Source organism: Bradysia coprophila, unplaced genomic scaffold, assembly GCF_014529535.1.
Source record: "Bradysia coprophila strain Holo2 unplaced genomic scaffold, BU_Bcop_v1 contig_732, whole genome shotgun sequence".
In the NCBI taxonomy this organism is placed as follows: Eukaryota; Metazoa; Arthropoda; class Insecta; order Diptera; family Sciaridae; genus Bradysia; species Bradysia coprophila.
In genome coordinates, this window is record NW_023503972.1 from 3168644 (window position 1) to 3179097 (window position 10454).

General features: G+C 36.9%; 1 long non-coding RNA gene across 1 annotated transcript; it reads right to left on the reverse strand.

Annotated features, from left to right (window-relative positions):
* Positions 1 to 4909: 4909 nt before the first annotated feature.
* On the reverse strand, positions 4910 to 5173 carry LOC119084072. Its single transcript, XR_005088991.1, has 2 exons — positions 5022 to 5173; positions 4910 to 4947 (listed from the first exon to the last, which is right to left on the reverse strand). It is a non-coding gene; the product is annotated as an uncharacterized LOC119084072 (long non-coding RNA).
* Positions 5174 to 10454: the final 5281 nt, after the last annotated feature.

The following is a 10454-nucleotide window of genomic DNA, read 5'->3' on the forward strand; positions in this document are numbered from 1 at the left end:
CAACTTTTCAACTTTTTATCCTTTGATATGTAATAGTACATTACCTAACAATGGGGCAAATGATAGAAATGGTACTAATTGTGTGAAATTTGCCGATCGAAGTGTAAACGAGGTCGGTAAACACACAAGAAGTACCATTTCCATCATTTGCCACATTGTTAAGTAAGGTATTTTATTCAAAAACTTGAGGTAAAGTTTTGGATCTGTGCAGTAAAGTTAACTTTACCTCACGTTTTTGAATAAAAAAAACTATTTCCGAAGCTCTACGGAAAATGAAAATAATCCCTAATTCAAAACATCAGCAATAGAGATGTGCGGACGCGAAAAAATAAGTAAATCGATCCGATCGGACCCAAATTGGTCCGATATGTTAAAGCGTATATGCGTAAGGGAAAAAATTTCAAGAACCTACAATTACAATACAATTTTTGTTAATTATTACACCAATTAAACGTACGATATCGACGTTATTATAACGAATTAATCTGATAACAATGAAGTTTAAAATTAATTAACTTATTAGGTAACTGTCATCGTACAACAATAATATTTTATGTAGGTAGATGTTTCAAGTGCGTAAATTTGTTAGAATTTCTAATTATGAAAGCATTCAAAATGCATAGGTGACAGAGGTACGGGAAATCATTATTGTTAAAAAAATCCAAGTTTTACGCAGGTCTTTGGAATTCTTACAAAAATATCATAAAATGGTCCTACTATACCAATAATTGCGCATTCATTCCTTTTATGTTATTCAAATCTAATTTTCAGAATCATGACTAACAGTTTAAAACAAGCAATGCCTATAGATTGTGGATTTGAGCACTATTTCACAGTAATATCAATGACTGACGCTGTCGGCAAGTCGGTCACAGCTGTCACTTCACCGAACAATATTTTCATGTGATCGACAACAATCTATTGTCTACTAAAAGGTGCTACAATAATAAATAGTTTCTTGCGTACCTATTAAATAAAATTGACTCGTGTGAATTAAGGCCTTCGTTTCGCTCTGAATTTGCACTCGTTGAAGAAATCAGAAAAAAATTCTTTTTGGAATAACTCCTGAAATTTTACTCCAGTATTTTCCATTAACGAACTTAGCCAAAGGTATTTATTTTCTCGTAGAATAAAAAAATTATTTCGATCCGTTGAAAATTACTCGAGGTATCGAGTTTTCAAGGAATTAACTGGGTTTTTGACCATGCATTTTCTATGATAGTGAAAATTTGGTGACAGACATTTTCGAGTATTTTGTAGCGTAGACAGTTGCACGTCTGACATATTTAAAAAATGAAAAAAGCAATTTCCCGCTTGGCTTTTCATAACTCAAGGAAGCAACTTGTATCAAAAATGATTTGTGATGATGTATTAGTGTCGAAGGTTGTGAGGCATCCAATGTACATTCACTTGTCTAACGTTACTCACGAATTACTCCTGCTAGTTACCATGATACTAACAACAATAATTGCAAACATTTTATCAACACTGGTTTGGTGCCACCAGTATCATGATCCACCACACTTATTCAATCGACTAATGGACTTCTATCGTTTTGACCTTCACATATTTCTTACGGACTCAACAGCTGATTTCAATTGCTGGTGTACAATGTCATCATCACGTTCTGGAAATAAGCTGGACAATGTTACACCTCAAACTGTACTCACTTTAGACGAGTATCTATCTGATGACTAGAACATTAAAAACCATGCAGCATTAAGGGCGATGCGCAGCAAAAGTACATTTCTGGTTGTCGTCGTTGAGGGTTTGGCAACTCAAAGTTTAATACCATTGTTCTTTCAAATTCAAGCCATTCGAACACTTGATTGTAATGTGAAAATTGGTGTGGTTTTCACTCGTAACGTAATTTCGTTAAACTTCATAGAACTATTGTTCCGTTGGAGTTGGAGTGTTAGTATTGTGAATATTTTTGTCGCATTTTACTTAAGTGTCGAGGATGATAAACCATCATTCAACGTTTACAAATACGATCCTTTCGAAACGTTTCACTTGATTAATGTAACAGAAAGTGAGTCACCCACCGACTACTTTCCGGACAAAGTGCCTAATTATCACAAGCACCCACTTCTATTTTCGAAGTTTCGTGAGATTGACAACACTTACACTGAAAGACAACTTTTTGACACCGTTCGGAGTGTTCTTAATGCCTCGTTGTCGGAGTTATATATAAGTTACGCGGAATCAACTGATATCGGCCAAGTAGATATACTGTACCATGAAAGACATGCAGAAAACTCATTGGTAGAACTCTATCCGTATCGGCAATCAATGTTATTGTTGTTTGTTCCCCATGCACAGCCGTATTCCGATTTCCTCGCATATTTACAAAATGGAACTGGAACATGGACTCTTCTCTTCATTTACACATTCATTGTGATTGCGACGTCATCTCTGGTGCTTATTGTCTCATCCTATTTGCATGAGAGAAAATTTTTACTTTTCCCATGTGTCGCCGACGTCGTCAATCTTTTAATGAATGATAACGCAGTCATCAGATATCGAAATCTTCATCGTGCAGACGCCTTCGTCATAGTACCGTTAACCTTTACCGGGCTTATTATTATGAACGGCATTCTATCAATCTTTCAGAGTTACATTACGTCCCCCATTTACCAGCCGCAAATTACCTCAATTGAAGATCTGTACAAGTCCTCAGTTCCGATTTTAGCTGATGAAATCAAATGGAAGAACAAGATTGTCGCATTATTAGAAGACATCTCGATGCATGGCGGATGGATTGACAAGGTCCATGGTTTAAATGTAGATCAAGTAGTAAGAGAATACGCTACATTTAATAATTCAGTAGCGTTCTTCATTCTTGCTGAGGACGGACAAAAAGTGTTAGAAGCACAAAAGCGGTTGCGGTTAAAAGCGTACCATTCAATAGAGGAATCACTTTCTGTTAGATATTTGGTATCACACGTAACTAGACCGGATTTTCCTTTCGTTGAAGCTATAAACGACATAATTCACCAATTGAATGGTGCAGGATTAATCGATAATTGGATTCAAGAGCAAAGTGAAGAAGGGTTGCGAGGATTATTGAAAATAAATCGTAAGCTTAAATTCACTGAAGCGACAGGCGTGGATGAAATACAATCTGGAATACCGACTGTTGTTTGGTGTGGCTGGATTGTGAGCGTAATTGTGTTTATTTGTGAAGTAATTTGGCACAGAATCAAGATATACCAACGCGTTTCTAGGACACACATATCGGTATCTAGGATCGGTATACAATAACGGGGCTAGCAAAATGGTCTAAAAAATATTCAATCCATTGCTGGTTTCACATTAATCTTTATTGTGCTGGTTTTTTATTCGTACTGTATGTTTGGACCAAATACAGTTTTGTTAATTATTTATTAATACAACGATTGATAGAAAATAAGAAAAGTTGTGATGGTGATGGATTGTTGGTGTTTCAGTTTCATATATAATTTTAATTAAGGAAGTTGTTCCAATGGGTGTCCTTAGATTCGGGATCTGAGCGAAATCTCAGATTCCATCAGGTTTTTCGATGAATTCAGGTTAACGATCTGAATATGCGAATATTTCCAGACCTTTTTTTCCTGATGTCATTGCAAAATTAGGATTAAGGCTGCTATTGGTATTATTTGTATCGTTAGTATATTTGAAGTGGTAAAACCTCTAAAACCCTGCTAGCTGGTTTGCTCCGGCATAACCAACGGGCTGACGTCGACATGACATAACCAATAGTAAAATATGAGGTAGAATGCGTCAGAAAAAGGTTTTACCGTTGTCTTGTATTTACGCTATGTTCCGTAAATGTACCTAGGATTCAATCAAAGGAAGTAAATAAATTGTTAATGAATTGAAGAAGGAAGATTTACATTTTCAAATTGTTGTATTGCTGCTCTGGTAATATTAAATTACAAATAGGCTGTCAACAGAGCAGCACCCAAAGAACAAGTAATACGAAAAAGATCCGATCCCAAACTTGTCCGATACGTTAAGTTAATATCACTACCTGTCAGGGAAAAATTGTAAGGACGGAGACAATTTCAATTCAGTTTATGTTGATTGTTACATATGCACTGATTTTGAAGGTAATTAATTCATTGGGTAATCGTCATCGAACAACAACACATTCGATGCAACTCGGTATAGAGGCGGGCAACATTTTCAATTTGTTTGAAAGCAGTCACACTTCAATTATACGTGACGTAACAGAGGTGCAGGAAATGATTATATTGTCAAAGACGATCGGTTACAGGATCAAGTAAAATGAGTAACATTATTCTGTAAGAAGTTGATATTTGAGTAAACAATTGAAGTTCAGTTTATAACTATATGCTTCCTTTGTAGAGTTAAGTAGATTTTTTTAGCAAAAAAACGTCGGTCATAGACGGTGACTTTTTCGAGTAAGAGTACTTCGAAGTGTAGGTCAGGTGCTATATAGGAATTTTCCTGTATTTTGAGATCAAAAAAGTTTCCCATGTTGGTTTTGTTATTCTGTCACATAGTGCACATCATTACCTTTACAATGATACCATACAAGCCAGACTTCAAATTTGCATTTTCAATTCCACCAAAAACATTTCAAGTTGGACTTGTATGGTATCATTGTAAAGGTAATGATGTCTTCTATGTGACACAATACCAAAACCAACATAGGAAACTGTTTCCGATCTCAAAATACAGGAAAATCTCTTATACAGCACCTGAAATTCTCTAACTCGAAGAAGTCACCGTCTATGAACAACTTTTTTTTTGAAAAAAAAAATTCTAATTAACACGAGGAACAATAATCAATAAAAAAATTGAGTTACATCACACTTTTCAATTTAAGTCCAATTCAACCGCACCATGTTTTCTTGTTGACCTGGGATATAGCGGCGGATTGAAAAGACAGTTTTAATTTTGGTGCAATATTTCGCTCTGTTTATTTAGAGCTTCTTCAGGCTGTAATTAATAGCACAAAATTTTTTTTTGAATTAGATTCACAAATTATTCTTAAAATTCTATCGTTAATTTACCATCAACTTATTTACTAAAAATTTAACTAACTGATTGCACTTGCATGAAAATATCACAGAGTCATTTCGGTTTGTAAACAAAAACATTGACAACTCCTATTTCTTCTTCTTCAAAATTACACATTCAGGTCCAGACTTTGTTCAGACCTCCTCTTATCAGTGTTGACTATTCATTATTTTGTGTTCGGATGTTTTTTGAAGATGTTCACATAAGACGAGTGGATGTTGTTGCAATATTTCCTGTAGTTGACTGCGTTCGGTTCCTTCAAGATGTGAATAGCTTCTGCTGTTAACCTTGACCAATAGTTGTCCACATGTTCAATTATTTCAACGTTATCCGTGTCAAAATCGTGATTATTGGCTGGTGCATGTTGAGTGAGCATAGACGATCCATCCGTTTTCTTATTTCTGATGTCAAGGTTATGTCTGTACATTCGATTTTTCAGTTTCTGCTTCGTGTTTCCGATGTATTTGCCTGGACAATTACGGCACTTTGCTCTGTAAACTACTTTCGACTTATTGCTGGTTTCGATCTTGTATTTCGTTCGACTGAACACATTGTTGACTTTGTTGGTTGTTTTCGTTGATAGGATGATGTCGTGTTTCTTTAATGCCTTTTTTATTCGCTCTGATAGTCCAGGTATGTAGGGCGCTGAGACATACTTTTGACGATCTTTTTGTTCAACTTTCTGCTTGTCATTGTTGTAAAATCTGTGGACTCGATTTTTTATGTTTTCTTCGATGAATTCTCTGGGGTATCCATTTTCGCTCAACAGTTTTCTCACTAAACTCAGTCTTTCGGGTCTATCCTTCGGATTTGTAAACGCTACGGCTCTGTCAATCAATGCAATGGCAACGTTTCTTTTGTGTCCGATCGGATTTTGTCCTTTGTAGTTCAGGTATCTTCCAGATGATATTTCTTTTCGGTACCAAATTATGTTCAACGTTCCATCTTCTTGTCTTACAACCGTCATGTCCAAAAAATTTAATTTCTTTTCAAACTGTCTTTTCAATCCGCCGCTATATCCCAGGTCTACAAGAAAACATTGTGCGATCACGGCAAAGTAAATTGAAAACATTCAACCGCACCGTGCTACCTAATGGGATTCTCTATTCAGTTTGTAACAACTACTTTAGGCTTTTAATGGAATCGCAATCACTCAAGAGGGAACAATTAATATAATAAATGTTAAAATCCCACTTCAATATATTAAAAAAACGTTATTGCAGAAGGTTGTGCAACGATTTAATGTTCATTCAGAGATCGAACGTTACTCACGAACAGAATTGCTCCTCTTAGTTATCATGATACTACCAACAATAATTGTAAACCTTCTATCGACACTGGTTGGGTGCCAGCAGTATCTTGATGCGCCACAGTTAATCAATCGACTGACTGACTTCTATCGTTTTGACCTTCTCATATTTCTTACGAATGCATCAGCTGATCTCCATCTCTGGTCTCCAATGTCATCATCAAGTTCTAGAACTAAGCTGGACAACATTACACCTCAAACTGTACTCACCTTAGACGATCTACCGGATAAAGATGTAAACATTACAAAACATGCAGCATTAAAGGCGGTACGCAGCAAAAGCACATTTCTGGTGGTTGTCATCGACGGTTTAACGACTCAAAATAGCTTCAAATTGTTGATTCAAATTCATTCCATTCGAACAGTTGATTGTAACGTGAAAATTGGTATGGTTTTCACCCGCAGGGTGACATCTTTAAACAACATAGAGGTGTTCCTCCGTTGGTGTTGGAAAGTTGGTATTGTTAATGTTTTCGTCGCATTTTACTTAAAACGCATGGACCATAAACAATCGTTCAACGTTTACAAGTACGATCCTTTCGAAACGTTTCACTTGATTAATGTAACACGAAGTGAGTCACCTACCGACTACTTTTCGGACAAAGTACCCAATTATCGTAAACACCCACTTCAGTTTTTCATGATTCGTGAGCTTGGCAACGGTTATCCTACAAGGCAATTTGTACACACTGTTCTGAGTGTTTTTAATGCCTCGATGTCGCAGTTGTTTATAGGTTACGAGTCGCCATTTTTGGGAGATATGTTGTACCATGAACGAACCACAGAAAATTTACCAGGAGAACTGTATCCATATCGGCAGTCAAAGTTTATGTTCATAGTTCCTCATGCTCAGCCGTATACAAGTTTCCTCGCATATTTGCAAAATGAAACTGGAACGTGGACGCTTCTCTTTGTCTACACTTTTGTCGTGATTGTGTCATCATCGTTACAACTTATCGTTTCCGGCTATTTACAGAGAAGGAAAATTTTCCTTTTCAAATGTGTTGTCGACGTAGTCAATCTCTTAATGAATGATAACGCAGCCATCAGATACCGAAATCTTCATCGTGCAGACGCCTTCATAATAGTGCCTTTAACCTTTACCGGGCTTGTTGTGATGAACGGCATTCTATCAATCTTTCAAAGTTACATTACGTCTCCCATTTACCAGCCGCAAATTAACTCAATTGAAGATCTGTACAAGTCCTCAGTTCCGATTTTAGCTGATGAAATCAAATGGAAGGACAATATTGTCACATTGTTGGAAGTTATCACGAAGTACGACGGATGGATTGATAAGGTCCATGCTTTAAACTCAGTACAAGTATCAAGAGAAACCGTGACATTTAACAATTCAGTAGCGTACTTCATTCTGGCTGAGGACGTACAAAACATTTTAGAAGCTCAAAAACGGTTGGGGCTGAAAAAGTACCATTCATTAGGTGGGTCACATTCCGCTCGATACTTGATATCACATCTACTTAGATCGGATTTTCCTTATATTGAATGCATCAACGACATAATTCACCGATTGAATGGTGCAGGATTAATCGATCAGTGGCTGAAACAACAAGGCGATGAAGAGTTGCAAGGGTTATTGAAAATAAATAGTAAAATTAAAATTACTGAGACATTAGACGTGAATGATTTCGCAATACCGACCATTGTTTGGTGTGGCTGGATTGTAGGTGTAATTGTTTTTATGTGCGAACTGATTTGGAACAGAATCATCAAGTCATACCAACGTGTTCCTATCATGAGAGGTTTCCAGCACGAGCCAGAGGCGAGTTCTGGAATCGAATTCGCTAAAAAAAGTTTTTTCAGCATAGGTAAGGAACAACGTTTTTCCTGAACGCACGGCAGAGTAAAAGTAACCCAGGCAGGAGCGCTTGTTTGACTAGGGACCTGAATAATCTAGTAGCCCTATGTTTTTTGCGAATTAAATTTTTCAACTTATGTCAGTGTTCATTTGAGTTCATTTTCATACAGTGCATTAGGTCCCTCATTTGACGTTTCAATAATGAACCGCTCCTGCCAGGTTCACTTTTACTCTGCCGTGCTAAACGACGTTGGAAATACTCGACGAAGTCACGATATTTTGTTAATGTGTATCAGTGTAGTCACTTCATTTTGATGAATAAATGTAGCATATCAAATGATCAGTACAAACGCTTCATGTCCTACATAACAGGGCATTACTAGAGGAATAACCAAGGCCGCAGTAAAGATAGTTTTTTTTGGTGGGATATGGACTCTGTCAATACTCTCTCTAGCATACCATCTCTGTGTCAAATTCACACCTTATTTCTTTGTATTCTACAAATACCATTCTAAATTTTGACTGAGTACTCTGTAATTTACATGTAAATTCCAAAGACTACTTGACACTTTCACCACCTTAATTAAAGTAGTATGTTTGCTAGAGAGAGTATTGGTCAGTTTCATGATTGTTGAAACTTTAACCCCTCAAAATTGACATTTTTTTAAACTTTCGGTACCCATAACAAGCAAGTGTCGTAACAGAGGTGCGGAAAATGTTCATTGAGCAAGCTTGTAATTTTGATCGGTTACAAGATCAAGTATAACTTGCAAAAATTAGGGCTTTCTAGTGGATATGGCAAGGCATTTGGGTCAGCAATATGACATTTGTCTACGCTTTCGACATCGAAAAATTTTGCTGCACAGCACTTAAAGATACTCCACCACAAATGTGTTAGCTTTAAAAAAAACTAGACTACTTTGTGACACAGTCCATTGTTTGTATACAATTAACATAGACAGCTGCAGGTCTGTCATTATAATATTGAAACAAGCACTTTTCCTTATTGCTTTTGACATAGAAACTGTCTTCCAAGCACTAACATAGAAAGAAATGGTTGTCTACTGCGTATAGTATCTGCGTTTCTTTCGTTGCCGCACATCTTCTTTGTACGAGTTAAACCACACACAAAATGCAATTTCGTGGGAAGGTATGCGTGAAATGGACTCCAAATTTGACACCTTACAATTGAGTGTACTTGATTCGAGGTAGAGTTCTATGCTTTTGATCACTCAAGGGAGCAATTTGTATAAAATATTGCTTTTGATGATATGTTAGTTGAAGGTTGTCTGCTATCTACTGTCATTCAGTGGTCGCAGCGTTACTCGTGAACAGAATTATTACTGCTTGTTATCATGGTACTACCAACAATAATTACAAATCTTCTGTCGACAGTGGTTCTGTTCCAGCAGTATGATAGCGAGCCACAGTTAATCAATCGCCTGACTGATTTCTATCGTTTTGATCTTCACATATTTCTAATGGACTCATCAACTGATCTTAGTCGCTGGCCTCCAATGTCAAGCTCTAGTACTAAGCTGGAGAACGTTACACCTCAAACTGTTATCACTGTGGACGATCTGTCGGATAAAGATGAAAGCAATACAAAACATGCAGCATTAAAGGAGATAAGAAGCAAAAATACATTTCTGGTTGTTGTCGTCGAGGATTTGTCAATTCAAAATGGCTCCAAATTGTGGGCTCAAGTTCAAGCCATTCGAAATCTTGATTGTAATGTGAAAGTTGGTCTGTTTCTCACTCGCAGGGTAACTTCTTTGGCCACCATAGAGCTATTGTTTCGTTGGAGTTGGAGTGTTAGTATTGTGAATATTTTTGCGGCATTTTACTTAAGTGACGAGGATGATAAACCATCATTCAACGTTTTTAAGTATGATCCATTCGGAACCTTTCACTTGGTTAATGTCACACGAATTGAGTCACCTAGCAGCTATTTTTCGGAGAAAGTACCGAACTATCGCAAGCATCCGCTTCGATTTGTGCAAATACGTGAAGCTAGCAACACTTACTTTGAAAAACAATTTTTTCACTCTCTTCTGAGCGTTTTTAATGCCTCCATGTCGCAGTCATTTGTAAGTTACTCGGAGTCGACTGGAGATGATAACTTAGAGGGAGATATGCTGTACCATGAAAGAATTAGATATAATTCACTGGGAGAACTGTATCCACATCGACAGTCAATGATATTGTTGATAGTTCCTCATAGTCAACCGTATTCTGATTTCCTCGCGTATTTGCAAAACGGAACTGGAACGTGGACGCTTCTCATCGTTTTAACCG